General features: G+C 41.5%; 1 long non-coding RNA gene across 2 annotated transcripts in view; it reads left to right on the forward strand.

Annotated features, from left to right (window-relative positions):
• LOC103792253 (uncharacterized) overlaps positions 1–25,214 on the forward strand; it is a 120,931-nt gene that overhangs the window by 89,373 nt on the left and 6,344 nt on the right. The gene's annotated exons all lie outside the window — the stretch shown is intronic.

Consider the following 25,214-nt stretch of genomic DNA (forward strand, 5'->3'; position numbering starts at 1 on the left):
ACTCCCAGGAATATGCCTAAGGTAAGGTAGGCAGCTATACCCAATGCATACACATAGGAAAAACATGGCAGCTTCGTGAGGTCTCATTCTCAAAGAGAAGTAGGTAATGGAGTACAAATATCAAATAATGCTCAGTAGGACTTCATATTTGCTGGTAACAGAGCTATGTTTTAGCAAAGAATTGTCTGTCGTTTGTTTCATGATTGTTAGCCGGGGTAACTTGCCTGTGCTACAATGGTCAGAACTGCATCATTGTGAGAAGGATATTTATTTCACCTAGGAGAAAGTAAAAAATTAGCCAAAGCCTGCTCACCAGCTATCAGAGCGTCAGGAACGTGATTTCCTTCTTTAGATTCTGTGCTGAGTTCTGCTGGCACCCTGCATTAATATGAAATTAACAACAGACTACTCACACGGAACTTCACATCTAAAAAAAGCTCACATTATGCTTTAAGCCTTTTATTATAAAATAATGGAAGTCATGAGGTTAAAGTTTGTTCATACAGTTTTCTCTGGAACAGCTGTACAATTAATTTTATATGGGGGATGAAAGTATATTCTATGTGGATCTTCATCCACTGAGAAAGTGGTAAAAGAACTAGTGGTTAAGCCTCACTTCCCCATCCCACCCCAAGCACACATATATGATTTCCTACTTGCAAGCACTCCAGATATACATCTATATTTACAAATATGAAATACCCCGGTGTTCACATTCATTGTCATTGTTATTATTTGCTGTGTATCAACAGTGTGACTCATCCCAACTAAAAGTCTCCAGGAGGATAGAGGAGGATGGCTGAGAAGCAAATTCCATTCAATAAATCACCACTGAGCACTTACTATTGTTGGCACTGTAAGGCCAGGTCCCTAAAGAACACACAATCTAGTATTCTGTGTAAGGCAGATGTAGAGATAACTATAAATCAGGGCAGAATAGGGTCAATGTCTTATGAAAATTTATTAAAATGTGGTGCTGTGGGTAGATCGCCATTTGGAAAGGCTCAACAAAAGTTTCATAGAGAAGATGACAAAGGGGAAAAGGATATGTAAACCAGATGTGGGCTGGGCTCTCCCTGCCATTAAAGACCTAGGTAAGACTGGCCTGAATCCCAGCTCCAGGCCCTCTGGAAAATCCAGCACCTTCCTCACCAGGCTCCGTCCTACATGTCTCCCCATTCATGTATTTCCTTTCCTGAAACCCCGCCTCTTTTCTTAGTTTCCACCAAAACCACTTGCACAAAGGCTTTCTGAGATGCAGTGATTACTGTAGGTGCTGGGGAGATTAAAAGTATAGCCTACTAATATGCACATCTTAAAATTGCACATTAAGGGTCAGATGCCATGGCTCACGCCTGTAATCCCAGCGTGCTTTGAGAGGCTGAAGTGGGTGGATCACAAGGTCAGGAGATCGAGACCATCCTGGCCAACATGGTGAAACCCCATCTCTACAAAGAATTCAAAAAACTTAGTCGGCGTGGTGGCGGGTGCCTGTAATCCCAGCTACTCAGGAGGCTGAGGCATGAGAATTGCTGAACCCAAGAGGCAGAGGGTCCAGTGAGCTGAGATTGTGCCACTGCACTATAGCCTGGCAACAGAGTGAGACTCCATCTCAAAAAAAAAATGCACATTAGTCATAACTGCTTTGAAAAATTCTTTGGGTGCCCACTCATCCTACCTTTGCTGCCTCTCTTCATCATCTCTTTTTGTGGGAGAGGGCAGCAAAAAAGAAAAAAAAAAAAAGAAAAAACAGAAAGGAAAAGAAATCCAATCTCATTCATTTGCTTAAACACAGAAATTCATCATATTTGTATTCTGCTATCTTCCTTTAGACTGTGGATTGGGGCCTACTTTTTTCAACCAAATGACTCATGGATGTCATTAATGACATTTATTAAATAAAGGGTTTTTTGCCCCCTTTAAGATGAATTCTGGTTGATATACTCTTATTTTAGCTTGTCACAATGACAACTTGTCAAGGAAGTGCTGGAAGATCAGGACATTCCATAGAGCCATAAATTATAAGATCTAGAAAAAGTGTTAGAGATTTTTGAAATACTAGTCTCTCATTTTACAAATAAAAAAATGAGGCTCAGACCTGCTCCCGCATATGTAATTGAGACAGTGGAAGAACTCTGCCAGCAGAGTGCTTTCTTTCCTGATGATGGGAATGTCACAAGGAAGGTAGTGAGCTTAAAAAGGAAGACATTGATGATAGCAGATGTAGTTAGAAGTGGCATAGGGGAACAAGGGTGTGTGAGTAAAGGTAGCATCTTTATCCCCTTGTAAATGACCTCCTAAGCACCTGACCCACCCCACGGGGCAGTAGGAACCTAGACTTTTCAGATAACAGCATCTCAATCTCTAAGATAACAATATCTCAGCCTCTTCCAAATAAGTTGCCTTGCAGTTAAAACATTGCAAATTACGATTTTGATTCCTCATCAGCGTGGACTGACAGTCTGTATAGGTAAACACTCTGTCATGTAGAAGGCATACCATATTTTCATGGAGGAAGAGAGAAGGGCCCTCTGCACCATTGACTGAGCTCTTTTGGAGCGTGAGAGAACTGGGCTTCTCTGCACACTGATGACCACGAAGAAGCAATTGTTCAGTCTGGCCTTTGAGGGATGATGTGCTGGTACCCACCCTTGAAGCACGTGACCTTGGCCATTTGTCCTCAGTCTTGAAATCTCTAGCTGTCATGCTTCTTCGTCCCAAACCTAGGCCATTGGGGCTTTAGGGACATCCAGATAATACAGAGAACACGAAAGGGCTGGGGAGCAGGAGCATATCTCTTTGGGTAAGAGTGTAAAGGTGACTTCAAGTCTTTAAGGGAACTCAGCCATGCACTGAGTGGCCCATTCACTTTGGAAAGCAGTGGTAGCTTTCAAAGGGTGAGAGGGTGGCAGAAGTGCTTCTGGCTCCACCCCAAGTTTTGCCCTCCTCCTGGCAATTCAGTATCTGTCGGGATGATCTATCTAGACCGAAGCCCTCTTTCAAAAGTTGGACTTTTAATTTTGAGACAATTATAGATTCACATGCAGTTGTAAGAAATAAAACAGACAGATCCCATGTACTCTTTACTCAGTTCTCTCTACGGTAACATGTTACGAAACAATAGCATGCTAACTACCAACCAGGAGATTAACATTGGCATAATCGTGACACAGAATGTTTCTATCACCGCAAAAATTCTGCATGTTGACTTTTTCTAGCCACACCATTCCAACCTCAGTCCCCTCCCTGTCCCTACAACCACTAATCAGTTCTCATTTCTATGGTTTTGTCATTTTTTTTTTTCTTGAGACAGAGTCTCGCTCTGTTGCCCAGGCTCGAGTGGCGCAATCTCTGCTCACTCTGCCTCATGGGTTCAAGTGATACCCCTGCTTCAGCCTCCTGAGTAGCTGGGATTACAGGTGCACACAACCTCGCCTGGCTAATTTTTGTATTTTACCATGTTAGTCAGGCTGGTCTCGAACTCCTGACCTCGTGATCTGCCCACCTCAGTCTCCCAAAGTGCTGGGATTACAGGCATGAGCCACCTTGCCTAGCTGGTTTTGTCATTTTAAAATATAAAACATAAATAGAATCTTACTGTATTTAAGTAACCCTTTGGGATTGGGTTTTTCAATTCAGCATAATTCTTTGGACACTCATCCAGGACGTTGCGTATGTGAATAGTTTGTCCTTTTTGTTGCTGAATAGTATTCCATGGTATGGATGTATGACAGTTTGTTTAATCACTCACCTGTTGAAGGATATCCAGGTTGTCTGCAGTTTGGGGTTACTGCAAATAAAGTCACTATTATAAATGTGTGTGCAGGTTTTTGTCTGAACACAAATCTTCATTTCTCCAGGATGAATGCTCAAGAATGTAACATCTGGGTCATAAAGCAGTTGCATCTTTACTTTTTTAAGCAACTGCAACTTTTCTAGAATGACTGTACCATTTGGGGTTATATTCTCACCAGCTATGTAGAGGTGATCCAATGTGTCTACATCCACCCCAGCATTCGTGTTGTTGTTATTTTTCATTTGAGTCATTCTAACAGGTGTAAAGAGTTGTCTTGTGATTTTATAACTTGCATTTTCCTGATGGCAAATGATGCTGAACGTGTTTTCATGTGGTTATTTGCCATCTATGTGTTCCGGTTGGTAAATGCCGTTCATGCCTTTTGTCCATTTTCTAATTGGATCGTTTGCCTTTGTTGTATGTGTGGTTTGCTAACGTTTTCTTGCAGTCTGCAGCTTGTCTTTTCATTCTTTTCATCCTGTGTCTCTCACAGAGTGAAAGTTTTTAATTTTTATGAAGTCCAGTTTGCCAATTTTTCCTTTTATGAATTGTGCTTTTTGTTTACCTGGCCCTAGATTCCAGAGAGATACTCTAATTTTTTTCTTGTGAAATGTGTAACTTTATGTTTTATATTTAAGTCTGTGATGCACTGTAAGCTTATTATTGTATAAGGTGGAGTTTCCATTTTTTGGTTGATAAATGTCCAGTTCCCTAGCACTATTTGTGGAAAAGCTATCCTCCCTTCATTGAATCATGTTTGCACCATTGTCAAAATCAACTGACATATTTGTGTGGGTCTATTTCTGGGTTCTATGCCTGTTAATACGATAGATTATACTGATGAATTTTCAAATATCGAACCCCTTGCATCCTTGGAGTAAACCCCACTTAGTCATGGTGTAGACATCTTTGTATGTTTGCCGAATTCTATTTGTAATATTTTGTTAAAGATTTTTGCACCCTATATCTATGAGACTCTTGATCTGAAGTTTTTTTTATTTGATACTGCCTTTGTCTGCATTGGTGTAAGGATAATACTGGCTTCATAGAATGAATTGGGAAGTGATTTCTCCTCTTTCATTTTCTGTAAGAGATTGTAAAACTGGTACTAATTGCCTAAATGTTTGGTAGAATTTTCCAGTGAAATCATTTAAGCCAGGAGACTTCTTTGTCGGGGTGGGGGGAGAATTATTAAATTACAAATTCCATTTTCTTAAAGATGATAGGGCTATTCAATTATTCATTCTGTATCGAGTCAGTTGCGGTAGCTTCTAGAAGAATTGGTCCATTTTATCTGCACTGTCAACTGTCCATGTTTAAGATTTTTTTATAGCGTTCCCTTATCATCTTTCAGTGTCTGCAGGGTCTGTAGTGATAACTTCTTTCATTCCTGATATTGCTCATTTGTATCTTCTCTCCTCTTTCTTTGTCAGGATTATTAGAAGTTTGTCAAATGTATTGATCTTTTCAAAGAACCAGCTCTTTGTATCAGTGATTTTCTCTCTTGTTTTTCTGTTTTCAGTTTCATCAATTTTCAATATTTCCTTTCTTTTCGAGTTTGCTTTGCTCTTCCTTTTCTACATGTTTGAGGTGAAACCCTAGATTGCTGATTTTGTTCTCTCCCTTGGCCTAACATGTACATTTAGTGCTGTAAATGTCCCTGCCGGCTGCTTTACCTTCATCCCACAATTTTGCTATGTTGTAGTTTTATGTTCATTGAGTTCAATGCGTCCATTTCTTTTGAGATTTTCTTTTTGATCCTCGAATTATTTAGAACTGCAGTGTTGAGTTTCTGAGTGCTTGGAGATTTTTTGATTTTCTTTCTGTTTACTGGTTTTTAGTTTGATCCCATTGTAGTTCAAGAACTGTGTATGGGGCCGGGCGCGGTGGCTCAAGCCTGTAATCCCAGCACTTTGGGAGGCTGAGGCGGGTGGATCACCAGGTCAAGAGATCGAGACCATCCTGGTCAGCATGGTGAAACCCCATCTCTACTAAAAATACAAAAAATTAGCTGGGCATGGTGGCGCGTGCCTGTAATCCCAGCTACTCAGGAGGCTGAGGCAGGAGAATTGCCTGAACCCAGGAGGCGGAGGTTGCGGTGAGCCAAGATCGTACCATTGCACTCCAGCCTGGGTAACAAGAGCGAAACTCCGTCTCAAAAAAAAAAAAAAAAAAAGAACTGTGTATGATTTCAATTCTTTAAAATTGTTGTTCATTTCATGGCCTGGGATGTGGTTGATGTTGGCATGTATTCTAAGGACACTTAAAGAATGTATTCTATTATTGTCCTATAAATACGAATTTGATTTTATGGTTTGATGGGGTTGTTGGATTCTTCTATATCCTTGCTGATTTTCTGCCTGATTGTTCTATCAGTTTACCCACCTCTTAAAAAATTATCTTTAGTTATTTCCTGTACATATATTTAGAACCATAGCAGACAATGTTATATTTTTATATAACATTGGTTAAATATAATTTAGAAAACTCAAGAGGAGAAAGAAAGTCTATTACATTTACCCATACTTTTGCTTACCAGGCTTTTTCTACCTTCTGATGTTTAAAAGGCTTCCTTCAGCCTTCTTTTTGGTGAGTCTGCAGGTAACAAATTCTCTTAGTTTTCTTTTATCTGAGAATGTCTTGATTTTGCTTTCATGACTGAAGGATATTTCCCCTGGTTAGAGAATTCTAAGTGGATAATTTTTTTTCTTTCGGAACTTAAAAGATGTTGTGCTACATAGTTTCTGAGGAGAAATTCACTGTAATTCAAATTATTTTTTCCCGCAAGGTGTCATTTCTCTTTGCTGCTTTTAAGACTTTTTTCTTTGTCTTTAGTTTTCAGAAACTTGCCTGTCATGTGCTTTGCAGGGGGTATTTTTGGGGAGTTTATTATGCTTGGGATTTTCTCACCTTTCTGAATCTATAGGTTTGTGTCTTTTTCCAAATCTGGGAACTTTTTAGCCATTATTTCTGAGTATTTTTTTTTTCAATCCTGTCCCCTTTCTCCTCTCCTCTCCCTACCAAAACATTCTGATGATGTGAATGTTAGACCTTTTGTTATAGTCCTACAGGTGCCTGAGGCTCTATTCATTATTTTTGGTGTATTTTCTTTCTGTTGTTTAGATGGGTAATTTCTATTCTATCTTCTGTTTACTGATTCTTTCCTCCTGTACTTTCTACTTTCCCATTCAGCTTATCCACTGAGCTTTTTATTTTGATTATTTTATCTTTCTGTTCTGGAAATTTTATTTGATTCTTTTTACATATTCTTTTTCTTTGCTGAGATTTTCTATTTTTCTTTTTCTTTTTTTTTGAGACAGAGTCTTGCTCTGTCACCCAGGCTGGAGTGCAGTGGCAGGGTCTCGGCTCACTGCAACCTCTGCCTCCTGGGTTCAAGTGATTCTCCTGCCTCAGCCTTCTGAGTAGCTGTTACTACAGGTGTGTGCCACCACACCCAGCTGATTTTTGTATTTTTAGTAGAGACAGGGTTTCACCATGTTGGCCAGGATGGTCTCAATCTCCTGACCTCATGATCCACCAGCCTTGGCCTCCCAAAGTGCTGGGATTACAGGCGTGAGCCACTGTACCTAGCCCATTTTTTTCATTTTTAAGTGTTTTTATAATTTCCTCATTGAAGCTTTTTTACAATGCTTTAAAATCTTTGTCAAATAATTCTAACATATCTGTCATATACCTGGTGCCATCTCTTGATTGTCTTATATCATTAAGTTTGAGGTTTATGTTCACCTGGAACCTTAAAATGTGACCTTATTTGGAAATAGGGTCTTTGCAGGTATCATTTGTTACATTTATATTAGCATCTCTCTAAATCTCATGAATAATGCCCTTATAAGAAGAGGACACCAGATACACATATGGGGAAGAGAGGCACGTCATGATAGAAGCAGAGATTGGAATGATAAGGATAAGAAAGCCACCAGAGAGTGTAAATTAATTCAACCATTGTGGAAGACAGTGTGGCAATCCCTCAAGGATCTAGAAATAGAAATACCATTAGACCCAGCAATCTCATTTCTGGGTATATACCCAAAGGATTATAAATCATTCTATTAATAAAAACACGTGCACATGTATGTTCATTGAGGCACTGTTTACAATAGCAAAGACTTGGAACCAACTCAAATGCCCATCAATGATAGACTGGACAAAGAAAATGTGGCACATATACACCATGGAATACTACACAGCCATAAAAAACAATGAGTTTGCATCCTTTGTAGGGACATAGATGATCTGCAAACCACAATTCTCAGCAAGCTGACACAAGAACAGAAAATGAAACACCACATGTTTTCACTCATAGGTGGGTGTTGAACAATGAGAACATATGGACTCAGGCAGGGGAGCATCACACACATTGGGGTCTGTTGGGGGATGGCTAGAGGAGGGACAACAGTGGGTGGGGAGGCTGGGGAGGGATAACATGGGGAGAAATGCCAGATATAGGTGATGAGGGGATGGAGGCAGCAAACCACCTTGCCATGTATATACCTAGGCAACAATCCTGCATGATCTGCACATGTACCCCAGAACCTAAAGTACAATTTTAAAAAAGCCACCAAAAACTAGGAAGACACATGGAAGGATTCTTCCCTAGAGACTTCACAGGGAACATGGCTCTGCTGACACCTTTATTTTTGAGTTATTTATTACTTCATTTTTAAAATTTATTTTAAAGTTTTCCCAGCTTTATTGAGATATAATTGATAAATGAACAATGTATATATAACCATGTGCTGTATAATACAATATTACTGGTTTATATATTTATTAGCACTATACTATTAATTGTATATACAGCCATGTACTGTATATGCAATGTTTTCATCAATGATGGACTGTATATGCACTGGTGGTCCCATATGATTATAATGGAGCTGAAAAATTTCTGTCACCTAGTGATGTTGTAGCTGTCATAACATTGTAGCACAAAGCATTAGTCACATGTTTGCAGCAACGCAGGTGCACACAAACCTATTGTGATACCAGTTGTGTAAAAGTATATCACATATAGTTATGTAGAGTACATAATACTTGGTAGTGACAATAAATGACTTTGTCACTGGTTTATGTATTTATTAATACTATACTATTTAACATTATTTAAAAGTGTTCTCCATATATATATATGTTTTTAAATGTCAACTGGGCCAGGCATGGTGGCTTATGACTATAAACCCAGCATTTTGGGATACCAAGGCAGGAGGGTCACTTAAGTCCAGGAGTTTGAGACCAACCTGGTCATCATAGTGAAACCCCATCTCTACCAAAAAAAACTTTTTAAAATTAGACCAATATGGTGGTACATGCCTGTAGTCCTAGCTATTCAGGAGGCTGGGGCATCTGTAAAACAGCCTCAGGCAGGCCCTTCAGGGGATATTCCAGAAGGAGGCATTGTTATCACAGGAGGTGACAGTTCCATACATGTTATTGGCTCTGAAGATCTTTCAGTGGAGCAGGATGTGGAGATGAAAGACAATGATACTGATGATCCCGCCCCATACAGGCTCAGGCTAATGTGTGCGTTTGTGTCTTAGGTTTTTTTTGGTGTTTTTTTTTTTTTTTTTTTTTTTTTTTTGAGATGGAGTGTTGCTCCATTGCCCAGCTGGAATGCAATGGCAGATCTCAGCTCATTGCAACCTCGGCCTCCCAGGTTGAAGTGATTCTCCTGTCTCAGCCTCCCAAGTAGCTGGGATTACAGGCGCCCACCACCACGCTTGGCTAATTTTTGTATTTGTAGTGGAGACGGGGTTTCACCGTGTTGGCCAGGCTGGTCTTGAACTGCTGACCTCAGGTGATCCACCTGCCTCAGCCTCCCAAAGTGCTAGGATTACAGGTGTGAACCACCACACCCAGCCTGTGTTTAGTTTTTAACACAAAGTTTAAAAACTAAAAAATAAATGAAAAAGTGTTTAAATAGAAAAATTACAGAATAAATATATAAAGAAAGAAAATATTTTTGTATAGCTTTATAATGTATCAGTGTTTTAAGCCAAGTATTACTACAAAAAAAACCAAAAAGCTAAAAAAACTTTTAAAAGCTTATAAAGTAAACATATTACAGTAATCTAAGGTTAATGTATCATCAAAGAAAGAATTTTTTTCTAAATTTAGTGTAGCTAAGTGTACAGTGCTCATGAAGCCTACAGTAGTGTACAATAATGTTCTAGGCCTTCGCATTCAATCACCACTCACTGACTCACCCAGAGCAACTTTCAGTCACGTAAGCTCCATTTGTGCCCTATACAGGTGTATCATTTTTTAATCTTTTGTATCACATTTTTCCTGTGCCTTTAGATATACAAATATTTACCATTGTGTTACAATTGCCTACAGTATTCAGTACAGTCACATGCTGTACAGGTTTGTAACCTAGGAACCACAGTCTATACCATCCATCACAACGTATCACTATCATTATTACGTGACTGTATGAAACATGTAACTTGATATTGCACTATAAATACTTAAATTGAAGGTTGACTCTAGTTAATAATAAGTGTGTTATATAGTCAGCCTTCTATTTTAGCTGGCTTCCTATGACACTGCTTCTATAGAACGTGGGGTTTAGAGTGCTGCCTCATGACTGCCAGGGGAGGGTTGGAGTTCAAGTTCTCCACTTGGCCTCCCTTGACCATCCGGTGGGGATACCCTCCAGTACTCCTAGACCTCCTCTCACACCATCCTGATGGAGAGGGAGGGATTCCTTGTCACTGCAGCCACAAAGTCTCAGTCCATATTCCCAATTAGTTTCAAACCATATGGGGGATGAGGAGCACAGGAGGACTAGTTACCACCCAACAAGGGTGAAGGTCCTAGGGCTCAACTGTCTTCTCTGACACCACCTGAGCAAAACAGTGGGATGCTTCGTTATAACCTGGAGAGTGTGGAAGTACAGGCTCTCCTCATGGCCTTGGCTGGCCATGGTGGGCCACAGTTATTTTGTGGTGTTTGGCTATACTCAACTGGTTACAGTTTAAAAGTTTTCTGTCTTGCTAAACTGCCTCTTTCCTCTTCCTTTGGCTAAAGAAAGCAGACTTTATTGGTGCTTTTTATTTTTGTCCATTCCCATTACTGTTTTGGCTGGCTTCTTCCACTCCAATCTGCAATATGTGAGACAAGAAGAAAATCCAGGGAATTCACTACCATTTCATTTCTCCAGTCTCAAGATCCCTATCTGGCCAGCTTTCCTTTTTCCCCTTTTGGTCTTCTTACGTTTTATATATATATATATGTATGTATATGGCTTTTTAGTTGAACCTTGGGGGTTCATATATATATATATGGCTTTTTAGTTGAACCGTGGAGGAGGACTAGGGAAAAGTATGTCTACTGCATCTTACTGGAAGTAGAAATACTCCAAGCACCTAACTTAAATTCTTCGACCTCCTCGACTATACTTTCAACTTAACTTTCACTCCATTTCAGCCACCTGGGACCAAAGCCCACCCAGAACTATAGTACCCTAAAATCTTAAATTCAAACATCACTCAATTCTTCTTTTCGCTTCTAGCTCTGTGACTGTTTTATACTCAATAGACCTGTTTTTCTGCCTTATGACAATGTCCAGTGTCTTGTCTTTACTGCTTTGTTCTCTGTGAGCCTTTGCCCATATTCACTTCCATCCCTATTTAAGTAGATCCCATGATCTTTCATCTGGAGCACTTTCTTTGCCAAAATCTTCAACTTTTTTCACGTTGTCCTTCTTTCTCATTCATAGCAAAATTCAAACTTTGTAACAATCCAATTATCTGCCTTCTTTTCATATTTACTTGAGTAGGAAAGAGAAAATTGCATAGATGAGGGAATTGGGAGCATCAAAATTCCTTGGAGTACAAATTCAACTTGCTTCCACACTGATGGACGTTCCTATTGTGTTTATGGTCAGCACTCTGTCTCTCTCCCACACCTCACGGCAGTTACTCAAGCCACCTCCTTCAATCCCCTATTCTATCATCTCCCTACCTATTTCACTCTCACCTGCTACCTCGGGAAGAAAATGGATTCCATTGGGTAGGATTATCTCCACATCTACATACAAAGAACCAATCTGATATGCTTTAAATATGTGTCCCCACCCAAATCTCTTGTTCAGTTGTAATCCCAATGTTGGAAGTGGGGCCTGGTGGGAGGTGAATGGATCACAGGTGTAGTTTCTCATGAATGGTTTAGCACCACCCTCTTGGTGCTATATTGATGATGGTGAGTTCGTTTAAAGTGGGTGTTGTGTCTCCCTCCCTGCCTTGCTTCTTCTCTGGCCATGTGAAGTGCTACTCCCTCTTTGTCTTCTGCCATGATTATAAGTTTCCTGAGGGCTTCCCAGAAGCCAAGAAGATACCAGCATCGTGCTTTATGTATATCCTGTGGATCCATGAGCCAATTAAACCTCTTTTCTTTATAAATTACCCAGTCTTGACTATTTCTTTCTTTTCTTTATAAATTACCCAGTCTTGAGTATTTCTTTGTAGCAATGCAAGAGTGGACTCATATAGAAAATTATATAATACTGAGGAGTGGGGCATTGCTATAAAGATACCTGAAAATGTGGAAGCAGCTTTGGAATTGGGTAACAGGCAGAGGTTGGAAGAGTGTGGAGGGCTCAGAAGAAGACAGGAAGATGAGGGAAACTGTGGAGCTTACTAGAGACTGGTTGAATGGTTAACCAAAATGCTGATAGTGATATGGACAGTGAAGGCCAGGCTGATGATGTCTCAAGTGGAAATGAGGAATTTATTGACAACTGGAGTAAGGTCACTTTTGTTGTGACTTATCAAAGAACTGGTGGGAAGTGATTGGGTCACTGGGGTAGTTTCTCATGAATAGTTTAGCACCATCCCTTCAGTGCTACTCTCTTGATAGTGAGTGAATTCTCACAAGATCTTGTTGTTTAAAAATGTGAGGCACGTCCCTACTGTCTCTCTGTTGCTCCTTCTCTGGCCATGCGAAGTGCTGCTCCCCCTTTGCCTTCTACCATGATTGTAAGTTTCCTGAGGCCTCCTCAGAAGCTGAGAAGATGCCAGCAGCATGCTTCCTGTACAGCCTGCAGAATCATGAATGAAGTAAACCTCTTTTCTGCATAAATTACCCAGTCTCAGGTGTTTCTTTACAGCAATGTGAGAACAGACCAGTGCAGCATCCTTACTTTCCCTTCATGATGAAGGATAAAGTCCCTCCTTCTAAAGCCAGTCTGTGTACCTGAGCTATTAGCCCATCACAGCCTGCACACTTAGGAACCTGACTTCTCAATTGTTGCCTCTCTTCTAACTGTTCTTCAGCACCATTCCTCCTAAAGATCTTGTCTCCCATCATAGCTCCCCATAAAAAAAATCCACTTGCCCCGCTTCTTATCACCTCTCCACCTCTTCCTTACTTTAGAGCCAGAATTCTGAAATGTGCCTTCTATACTTGCTGTCTCTACTTCATGACATCCCATTCCCTTTTTAACATCTGCAGTTTCCTTTCTGCCCTCACAACATTTAAACTATTCTTGCCAGGATCTGCAGAGATATTTATTGCCAAAGCCAGCAGACACCTTTCAACTTGATCTCACTTGACATCTGTATATTCTTTTTTGAAAACATTCCCACCCACTAGCCTTTTCTGCTTTCCCTTAACCTCTCTGGCTGCTTTCTTTGGTCTCTATCAGGTCCCCCTTCTTTGCCAGTGTTCCTTGTTTTAGATCTACTTTTCTTTTTGCACGCTAAACCTCAACACTCATCCAACCCTTGACTCCTCACTCATCTATTTCCTATATTGAATAAATTACCATATCTTTCATTCCACTTCCATTGTGTCTCAGTTAGCGTGGGCTGCCACAGCAACATAACACAGACTGGTTGGCTTAAACAACAGACATTTATTTTCTCCTCAATCTGGTGGCTTAGAGTCCAAGAGGAAGGTGCAAGCCAATTTACTTCCTAGTGAGGGCTCTTCTTGGTTTGTAGAGGGCTGCCTTCTTGCTTTGTTCTCACAAGGCAGGAGGGGAAACAGAATGAGAAAGAGAAAGAGAGCACTCTGGTGTGTCTTCTTAAGAGGACACTAGTTCCACCATAAGTGTCTCATACTCATGACCTCATTAAAATCTAATTATCTCCAAAGGTCTCATTCCAAATACACTGGGGCTTAGGGCTTCAACATAAGAATTTGGTGGGGGGAACAATTCAGAATATAACACATTGCTGTAAAATTATTCTGCCTTTTCCATCTCTACCTCCATCTTTTCTTACCTGGATTACTTTAATAACTTTCCCAGCTGGTCCTCTTGCCTGTATTATACCTCTCAAAGCCGTTTTCCATACTACAACTAGACGGATACACCTGAGATACTAGGCTTTATCATTCTCTTGCAGAAGATACTTCAGTAGTTTCTCATTGACTTTAAGTCAGTTGAATAATATATATTCTGATTGAATGAAGTAAGTCTACATGCCTTAATATAGTATGGAAATCCCTGCATGTTTGGGCTCCTGCTTGTCTCTGGCTCAATCTCTCTTCCCTCTCTCTTGCACTCGGTGATGTTTCCATAGAACAGTACTTAGGGCTTAGGGTTTGCTGAACACATACTTCCTAAATTTTCCTCACTTTCAGGACTCAACTTGGCTGTGACCTCCATTAACAAGCCCTCCATGAGCTTTGACATATGGATCAGGGGCCTTTTCTGAGTGCCTCCACAGCTCACAGTGTTTACTTTTTTTTGAGACAGGGTCTTGCTCTGTTGCCCAAGCTGGAGTGCAGTGGCGAGATCTTGCCTCGCTGCTACCTCCACTTCTTTGGTTCAAGTGATTCTCCTGCCTCAGCCTCCCAAGTGCCTAAGACTAAAGGCATGCACCACCATGCCCAACTAATTTTTTATTTTTTTAGAGACAAGTTCTTGCTTTGTATCCCAGGTGGGTCTCGAACTCCTGGTCTGAAGCTATCTTCCCACCTTGGCCTCCTAAAGTGCCGAGATTACGGGTGCAAGCCACCACGCCTGGCCCTCTTCATCTTTCCAAAGGTGATTCACACTTCTCTAAAGTTGGAGCACCATGAGGAAGATGAGGAAGGGAAGTAAGACAGTTCTTACCTGCCTGGTACTCTTCTAAAGCACCAGAGTTCTCTTACCTTGATGGGTATTCAAATTATCTGTTTCGTTGGTGTTGTATGAGTTCTTTGGAGACATCTCAGAGTAGGACCTCTTTCAACTGCATTTTTTTCCATTAAAATTAGAATTTCAATGTGGAATCACCTGCTTTTTCTGATGGAGGGATGAGTACATATGAATGTGGCTGATCATCTACTCTTTCCTCAGTCTCCAGGAACCTGGTACCACCTCTAACTTCTCTCTGCTGAGTTCTGTTCACCATATTCAGGTGGCCCACGTCTCATCCAAGGGAACCGCTCACCCTGTCTTTACCGCTACTAGACTAAGGACGGTCTAGTACTACTACACAGAGCACTCTGCCCAGAACAATCCTCTCCTCTTATCCCTAGTTCCCATTTGTTAATGTACTTTTTATTTACAAATAAACCCACCATGTAACATAAAGCCGTGTAATCAGTTTCTGACAACCTCCTTTGCAGATTTTACAGTGAGATTCTCCAACCTCACTTTAAAATACGATCTCCGTGTCTTTGTGCTTTCGCTGAAACTTTCATTCTTTTATAGTTTTGCCTGCCTTGTGATGCTAGAATGACCAATGTCTTTTTTTTTTTTTTAAATGGGCCAAGTAGTGTTTTATTTTTTAATTTTTTTAACTTTTACTTTAAATTTGGAGGTACATGTGAAGGTTTGTTACATAGGTAAGCATGTGCCTTGGGGGTCTTGCTGTAGAGGTTATTTCATCCCCCAGGTATTAAGCCCAGTGCTCAATAGTTATCCTTTCTGCTCCTCCCCCTCCTCCCACCCTCAAGTAGATCCCAGAGTCTGTTGTTTCCTTTTTTGTGTTCACTAGTTTTAATAATTTAGCCCCCACTTAGAAGTGAGAATATGCTATATTTGGTTTTCTGTTCCTGCTTAGTTTGTTAAGGATAATAGCTTCCAGTTCCATTCATGTTCCTGCAAAATACATGATCTTGTTCTTTTTTATGGCTGCATAGTATTCCATGGTATACATGTACCACGTTTTCTTTATCCAATCTGTCATTGATGGGCATTTAGGTAGATTCCATGTCTTTGCTGTTGGGAATAGTGCTGCAGTAAACATTTGTGTGCATGTGTCTTTATGGTAGAATAATTTATATTCCTCTGTGATTATAACCAGTAATGGAATTACTGGGTTAAATGGTAGTTCTGCTTTTAGCTCTTCAAGAAATTGCCCTACTGCTTTCTACAATGGTTGAATTGATTTACACTCCCACCAACAGTGTATAAGTGCTCCTTTTTCTCTGCAATCTTGCCAACATCTGTTATTTTCTGACTTTTCAACAATAGCCATTCTGACTGGTGTGAGATGGTATCTCATTATGGTTTTGATTTGCATTTCTCTAATGATTAGTGATGTTGACCAATTTCTAATCACACCTTTGGTACAAACTTGCCTCCTCATTGTGACAAGTAGCCTTTGCCTTCCCTGTTTTCATCATTTACAGAAAAGCCAGCATGATGTCTTTGTATAATTGACTTACTTATTTCACAGTACAAAGGTTGAGAGTTGTATTGGTTTCTTGGGGCTGCCACAGCGCAACACTACAAACCGTGTGGCTTAGGACACAGAAACTTATTCTCTCACATTCTGGAGGCCGGAATTCCAAAATCAAGGTTTCGGCAGGGCCACACTCCCTTTGAAGGCTGTGAGGTAGAATTTGTTCTAAGCTGTCTTTGCCAGGCAGGGATGCTGTAACAGAATCCATAGACTGGGTGACTTGAACAGTGAATGTTGACTTCTCACAGTTCCTGGAGGTTGGGAAGCCCAAGATCAAAGTGCTGGCAGATCTGATGTCTGGTGAGGGCCCTTTTCCTAGTTTGCAGATGACTATCTTCTTGCTCCTGACATGGCCAAGAAAAACAATGGTAATCTCTCTTGCATCTGTTCTAAGAAGGGCAATGATCATATTTTTGAGTTCTCCACTCTCATGACCTAAAGGCCCTGCCTCCTAATACTATTGTACTGGAAGTTGGGGGTTAGTATTTCAACATATGCATTTTCAGAAGACACAAATATTTAGTCCATAGCACAAGCCTCTCTCCCAGCTTCAGCTGGCTACTGGGCAGCCTTGGCATTCCTTGGCTGGTAGTTGCCTCACTGCAGTTTCTGCCTCTGTCTTAATGTGGCCATCTTCTCCCCATTGTATCTGTGTCTCCACATGGCCCTCTTGTAAGGATATCAGCTACTGGATTTAGGACTCACTTTAATTTGCTATGATACCATCTTAACTCGATTATATCTGCAAAGAGCTTATTTCCAAATAGGGTCATATTCACAAATTCTGGGTGGACAAGCATTTTTGGCAGAGGAATGTGGGTCCATACTATTAAATCTAGTGCTGATCCAGTAATATTTTCTGTAGAAATCTTCACTATTGTTGCAAATGAGATGTTGCATGTATTTTTTTAAAATCATGTTTCAAAAGATAGAAGGATTGATTTTAGAAAGGCCTATGGAAATGGTACCTCTGGGTTTCACCTGAGTGCACTGCATAGCAATAGCATATCCATGGAAAAATATGACAAAGGCAGCATGCAAACAGCTTAATAAGCATGAGTATGTATCGTATGAGAAAATCAAAGCAAGCTAATAATAGCTACCCTAAAGATGAGCAAGTGGCTGCTTTTTCCACAGCTGAATCCTCAGAGAGATGATGTAGTATTTGTTGATTTCACCACGTGACTTGTGGAAACAAAAGAGACACAAAGAAGACAAATGACCTCGTAATTGTGAGTGGTTTGACTGTAACTACACACACTAATGTTGTAATAGCATTGGTAGTGATGTGATGTTCTGTAGAATTATCAGGTTTTAAGCTTCTGCAACATTTTTGCGATTTTCCCTGGAGGGAAAAAAAAATCCCTATATTGGACTTCCCTTTTTCCCAAAGTTTGAATGGTTGTTTAAATGGAAGGAAGCTTGTTCAAATTATGATATAAAAGCAGACACAAAACTGAAATCAACTAAAGGGGTACTTTCATGATTATCCGTCAAAACTGCTGCTTTTACTCAAACTTCTAATATAATTTCTTCATGATTATCAATTAACGTCTATCCTGAGTAAATCTGGTCCCTAAGAAAGGTGCAATGAAACTGAACCATGACTGGCTAATGAAAATTTATTTTTCCTATCTATTTATAATCTTTCTAGTCTTGAGTAATTTCTTGCTAGGACCTTTTATTTTGCGCAGCCAAGAGTGCCTTTTGGAAAGTGTGTGTGTGTGTGTGTGTGTGTGTGTGTATGTGTAATTGCTAAGTCAATGAGATTGTCATACAACTTTAGAAGTTGGAGTGGCTTCCTTAAATAATAGATATTTCTTATTCAAATGATATTAGACATACTTTTATTACTATCTTTTACCTCTATTTTGCATATTACCTGGCAAACACCACCCTGCACATACCTTTATATGAGCAAATTGAGTCAATGGATACTTTTCCATTCTTTCTAGGCAAATGATTTCTGTTAGATCTAAATCTGCCTTTGAGTAATTGTTTTCTTTATATCTTACTGTGTTGCTGAGTCTTACTGCAATTTGTGTTGTATTTTCTTTTGTAAGACATTTGGATTCTTGTGAAAAGTGTTATGTATGTAAATAATGGAAACAACTCCCACACCATTACTTAGCTACTGTGGGTGCTGCCACACTTCCTTCTTTCTGTTTTCTTTCTTCTTCTCCCCTCACCCCTTTATTTATAATCACCACGAGCATAATTTTTAGGAATAAAAACAATGCAACTGGCCAGTGGCTCACGCCTATAATCCAAGCACTTTGGGAGGCCAAGGCAGGCAGATCTCCAGGTCAGGAGATTGAGACCATCCTGACTAACACAGTAAAACCCCGTCTCTACAAAAAATACAAAAAATTAGCCAACCATTGTGGCACGTGCCTGTAATTCCAGCTACTCAGGAGGCTGAGGCAGAATTACTTGAACCGGGAGGCAAAGGTTGCAGTGAGCCAAGATTGCGCCACTGCACTCCAGCCTGGTCGACAGACCGAGACGACTCCATCTCAAAAAAAAGATGCAACCATTGTAAATAAATCATGCTCTATTATTCATTAATGGATGGAGAGTAATGTTCATTTACAAATTGGCCTCCTCGCCGACAGCCAACCTGGTTGTTCTGAACTTCATGGCATTTTTATGCTGGCTTAAAACACAGTGGCAGATGTGATACACTTGGTGTAATGTACCACCATAAATTGAGCATGGCAGGAGGTACAACACCAACAGTCAAACAGTCAACAGTCTCTGGTTTCTGTGATAACCAGAGAAATTATCAAGTTTCTGTATGGATTGGCCTTGTGTTGATAAAGTAAGTCAGGTAACAAAGAAGTTTTTCCCCACCTTGGAAAAAGGGCCAAAAATACAAGCTATGCAAAACCATTGAGCCTGTTTGTACGAAGTCATCTAGGACTTTTAGAATAGCTTTTACTTCAAGAACTACAAGAATAGTCTTTGGAATTTCAAGGCCCACACAGAAACAGGCCCATGGAGTCACAGATGTGAATAGAGGGAAGGGCCTCCCCCAGTTTTGTAGGAGACGTTTGGGTACAGAGCAGGCCAGGACCACATCAACATGAACCAGTGGGAAGGGGAGCAAGACCCAGCCGGCCAGAAGCTAGCCAATCTCCAAGGGGCAGCCAGGGAGGTCATGTGTAGCTGTCAAAGGGTGTGAGTAGCTCAGAGGCCCAGACTGTGTGGATATCAGAGTCAGTCTTATCTGCCGGCAGAGCACAGTTCTGGAAGATGTCCAGGTGACAGTACTCACAATCAGGCATGGTTCCAGGTGGTCAGTCCAGCCACAGCGGGCCGCGAGCCAGAAGATGCCACCAGAGTAGGAAATCACATCCTGCTTCCCAAGGGAGGGTGGGGGAGAGCCAAAGTTTGGCAGAGAATCAGGACCCAGGCTCAGGGGGCTGGGATTCAGTACAACGATCCAACCTCTGCAGAGAACTGAAATACTCAGCAGAGAAACTGAGGCAGATCAGGAGTCACAAGGCTTTGGCCAAAGTGGTAAGAGAACAGTAAGGCTTGGAGTCTAAACGGAGCAACCAGATTTCCATGTCTCTAGGCAACCAAACCAGTTTCATCTATTAATAGGTCTAAGGCTGATGACACTCATCAGGACTGGCTCAGACTGGTTGGGGGCAACTAAGGGCTTCTTGAGCTGTATTGTGCATAGGAAGTACCTGGGGATCTTGTTAAAATGCAGAATCTGATTTAGTAAGTCTGAGTTGGGGGCTGAGATTCTGAATTTCTAACCAGATCCCAGGTGATGCAGCTGCCGCTGGTTTTCTTAAAGAGCACGACTTGGACAATCAAAGCTTGCTGTGGGTCCTTCCCTTGACCCCACCCCATTGCTCTCCACCCCTTTCTCCTGTTCGCATTGTCGATGTCTGACCATCTACTTTTCTTTTCTTTCTCTTCTTCCAACCCCTTTGTCCTACTACTGTATTTCTTCTGCCAAGATCACCACAAGAAAATGAGCTTATGTTCAGAGAAGAGAAGGGGCAAGACAGCAAAAGCCAAAACCATTTCCCCACTGTCAGCACATGATGAAATCTTTTTATGTTTGATAGATGCACTTGGTCCAGATTAATGTCTTTTAACTACTGTTGCATAAAGAATGTGAGGAACATGTGACTTTTTACCTTTCTCTCTTGATGCACTCCAACGGAGAAAAAAATATCTACTGAGGATAAAACTCAGAAAGATGTCACATTATTTCACGTCCCTTGTCCCTGAAAATATATCTGTATGCAGTACACACTCTGTTTCCCTTCAAGCACCTAAGGGGTCACTAGTCTGTAGCTTGCACTAGAAACTGATCATGCAATGTGGGACTAAGTACTTACCCTTTCTCAGACAATTTTCTAATCTGCAAAATGGTGGTATTAACATCATCCCAGTTTGCCTCAGAGACTTTGTTGCCGAAATTGTATAATCTGTGAAACTGTTTGATATCAAAGAGTATACGAATGCAAACTTCTGTTACCAGTAGGTATTTGAAACTGAAGAGTTGTAGATGTTTTAATTTTGTGCCATCCTGTGTTAGCATATTTCTTTGCATTGGACAACCTGAAGCCATTTGTGCTGTACAGATGAAGGGACTGGGGAAGCATAGTTTAAATCCCTCCCTGGCCAGGTGCAGTGGCTCATGCCGGCAATCCCAGCACTTTGGGATGCCAAGGCAGGAGAACTGCATAAGGCCAGGAATTTGAGACCAGCCTGGGCAACACAGCAAGACCCACTTTAGAGGATTAGCCAGGTGGCTGGGTGCAGTGGATCATGCCTGTAATCCCAGCACTTTGGGAGGCTGAGGCGGGTGGATCACTTGAGGTCAGGAGTTCAAAAACAGTCTGGCAAACATGATGAAACTCTGTTTCTACTAAAAATACAAAACAATTAGCTGGTTGTGGCACCATGCACCTGTAATCCCAGCTATTTGGGAGGCTGAGGTAGGAGAACTGCTTGAACCTGGGAATTGGAGGTTGCAGTGAGCCGAGATCATGCCACTGCACTCCAGCCTGGGTGACAGAGAAAGACTCCATCAAAAAGAAAGAAAGAAAGAGAGAGAGAGAGAGAAAGAAAGGAGGGAGGGAGGGAGGGAGGGAGGGAGGGAGGGAGGAAGGAAGGAAAGAAAAGAAAGAAAGAAAGGAAAGGAAGGCAGGCAAGAAAGAAGGAAGGAAGGAGAGAAGGAAGGAAAAAGAAAGGAAAGGAAAGGAAAAAAGGAAAGAAAAGTAGCCAGGTATGGTTGTGTGCACCTGAAATCTTAGCTACAGCTGAGGCAGGGGGATCACTAGCGCCCAGCAGTTGCAGGCTATAGTCAGTTATGATCACACCACTGCACTCCAGCCTGAGCAACAGAGCTAGATCCTGTCTCTAAAATTAACAAACAAATACATATAAAGCAAATCCTTCCCCCACCCCAGATCCCATCTCACTTCACACTTCACACTGATTTTCGTGCATCCAAGGAATATATTATTGAGGCCCAATATATCCTGGTGCTCAGCATGACAGCAGTGAAACAGACTGACCTTGTGTGCGTGGAGTTTACAGATTGGTAGAGTGTTTGTAGACGAGAAAATAGTAAATTCTAATGAATGCTGTGGCTGGGTAAGTACAGGGGGCCATGAGGTTCTCGCGTGGTCCCCATCGGGCTTGGATGCTCATTGACGGGTTCTTTGACTGTGAATGGCTACCATGATGAAAACGGTGAAGGAGAGCAGGCATTGGACAGAGGGAAAGGGGAGTGCGTTCCAGGCAGAGGGAAACACACTGGCCCCATCCCAGGGGCAAGAAAAAGCAATGGAACTACTTTTTTAAAAGTTAGTTCCTAGATCACTTCGAAAATCTGCTTCCTTTTGTTGTCTAGGAGAGCCTCCGCACGAGCTCGGCATGGCGGACATTGCAACCAGTTGTAAGATGATCTCCCTTCCCTGCCCCAAGCTAAACCCACCCCCTCCTCCCCTATGCTGGCCTTTCCCCTCATTGCTTGGCCTGTCCTTTTGCAGAGCTAGCACTCTGAAGAGGTGGAAAGAGGCTTTCCTCTGTTGAAGCAGCAGCATTATTAACAGAGAAAGAAAAGTCTCCCATGAGCTATGGCAAAATCCTGTAGATTGGTTTATGAATCAATGTAGCTTAGGCTAAAGCAACCTAATTTCCTGAAAGCCACTCGATGGCTTTAGGCTTCCAGAGGGGTATAAAGCTTGTATGATATTTACTTTTAGTTAAAATTAAGTGGAAATGGAAAAAATCTAAAGAGAAATTCTTTTGAGAGGGCATATCATTAATTAAAAAAAAAAAGGCTACAAAGCAATGTGGACAGAGTGTATTGCATTAAAGGTGTTCTGGGAGTATACATACATCAAGGTGTTCAATTTATAACTATATCTAAATAATTGGGTTTCATGGGATTTTTTAATACCCTTTTTACTGTGAAATATAACATACATTCCGGAAAGTACATGATATAGAAAAGTACAACTTAATACATTTTTATAAAATAAACATTCACATAACCATGACTCAAGTCAAGAAATAGAACAGAGCTGGGCATGGCGCGGATGCCTGTAATCCAACACTTTGAGAGATGAGGTAGGTGAACTGCTTGAACCCGGGAGCTGGAGACCAGACTGAGTAACACAGAAAGACTTCTGTCTGTACAAAAAATTAAAAATTAGCTGGGCATGGTGACATGCATCTATAGTCCCAGTTACTTGGGACGCAGAGGCAGGAGGGTCACTTGAGCACAGGAAGCTGAGGCTGCAGTGAGCCACGATTACAGCATTGCACTCCAGCCTGGGCAACAGCAAGACCTTGCTTGGTTTCATTGTTTCATCACTAGACAGTGCTAAATACTATACTTTTTCTACTTTTTGAACTTTAAGTACTGTATATGGAAGCATATGGTTTTTGCCTTTCACCATTTAATTTTTTTTTTTTTTTTGAGATGGTTTCAATCTTGTTGCCCAGGCTGGAGTGCAATGGTGTGATCTTGGCTCACTGCAACCTCCGCCTCCCAGGTTCAAGCGATTCTCCTGCCTCAGCCTCTGGAGTAGCTGGGATTACAGGCACCTGCCACCAAGTTCAGCTAATTTTGGTATTTTTGGCAGAGATGGGTTTTCACCATGTTGGCCAGGCTAGCTTCGAACTCCTGACCCCCAGGTGATCCTCCTGCCCCAGTTTCCCAAAGTGCAGGGATTACAGGCATGAGCCACTGCATCCGGCCCATTTAATTTTTAAGTTTCATCCATGCCGTGAGAGTACTGTGGCCCATTTGTTTTCAGTGCTGTATGGTATTTCAAGTTTGGATATATGACATTTTATTTATCTACTCTACTGTTGATATTTTGACTTGTTTTCAGTTTGGGTTGTTATGAATAGAGTTGCTGTTCTTCTGGTGCTCACATGTACATATTTCTCTTGGATATTACCCAAGGGTGGAAATCCAGATCACTGAATATGCATGTCTTTAACTTCAGTAAATAATGCCAAACAGTCGACCAAGAACAGCAGTTGCAATTAACTCTCTGAAGCCGTGCATAAGAGTTTCCACCGCCCTACCACGGGGTTTTGTGTCTTCTTTCCTGAACTTTGCTTAATTCTTTTTTTTGGCTCAGCTTACTGCGACTTCTGCCTCCCAGGTTCGAGTAGTTTTCCCGTCTCAGCCTCCCACGTAGCTGGGACTACAGACGTGCGCCACCACGCCCAGCTAATTTTTTTGTATTTTAGTAGAGACGGGGTTTCACTATTTTGGCCAGGATGGTCTCCATCTCTTGACCTCGTGATCCACCCGCCTCGGCCTCCAAAAGTGCTGGGATTACAGGCATGAGCCACCGCGCCCAGCCAAAATGCTATATTTTTTTGACATGGAGTCTTGCTCTGTTGCCCAGGCTGGAGTGCAATGGTGCCATCTTGGCTCTCCGCAACCTCCACCTCCCAGGTTCAAGCAATTCTCCTGCCTCAGCCTCCTGAGTAGCTGGGATTACAGGCACCTGCCACCATGCCTGCTAGTTTTTGCATTTTTAGTAGAGAGGAGGTTTTGCCATGTTGGCGAGGCTGGTCTTGAACTCCTGACCTCAGGTGATCCATCTGTCTCAGCCTCCCAAAGTGCTGGAATTACAGGCATGAGCCACTATGCCTGGCCCTATTCTAATATTTTAGAATAGCACTATTCTAAATGCATTGTCACAAAGTGAACACACCTCTGTGACCACCACCCAGGTTAAGACAGAACTTTCTAGCACCCTAGAAGCCACCATCATGTCCCATTCTAATTTTAATCCTCTCTCCTCATCAAAGGTAAACATTTATAATTAGTGTAACACAACTGATCCGCTTTTCATAGTTTTGAACTTTGTACAAACGGAACAGTAGAGCAAGCATTTTTTTTTTTTGGAAGCAGAGTCTCGCTCTGTTGCTAGGCGCCAGGCTGGAGTGCGATGGCACAATCTCTGCTCACTGCAACCTCCGTCTCCCAGGTTCAAGCATTCTCCTGCCTCAGCCTCCCGAGTAGCTGGGACTACAGGCACACGCCACCATGCCCAGCTGATTTTTGTATTTTTAGTATTTTTTGTATTTTTAGACGGGGTTTCACCATGTTGGCCAGAATGATCTTGATCTCTTGACCTGGTGATCCACCCGCCTCAGCCTCCCAAAGTGCTGGGATTACAGGCGTGAGCCACCGCGCCCGACCAACAAGCATTCTTTTATGTCTTGCCTCTTTTGTATTGTCCAACCATGTGAGATTTTTTTGTGTTGTT

Source organism: Callithrix jacchus, chromosome 4 (assembly GCF_049354715.1).
Source record: "Callithrix jacchus isolate 240 chromosome 4, calJac240_pri, whole genome shotgun sequence".
NCBI classification, from domain to species: Eukaryota; Metazoa; Chordata; class Mammalia; order Primates; family Cebidae; genus Callithrix; species Callithrix jacchus.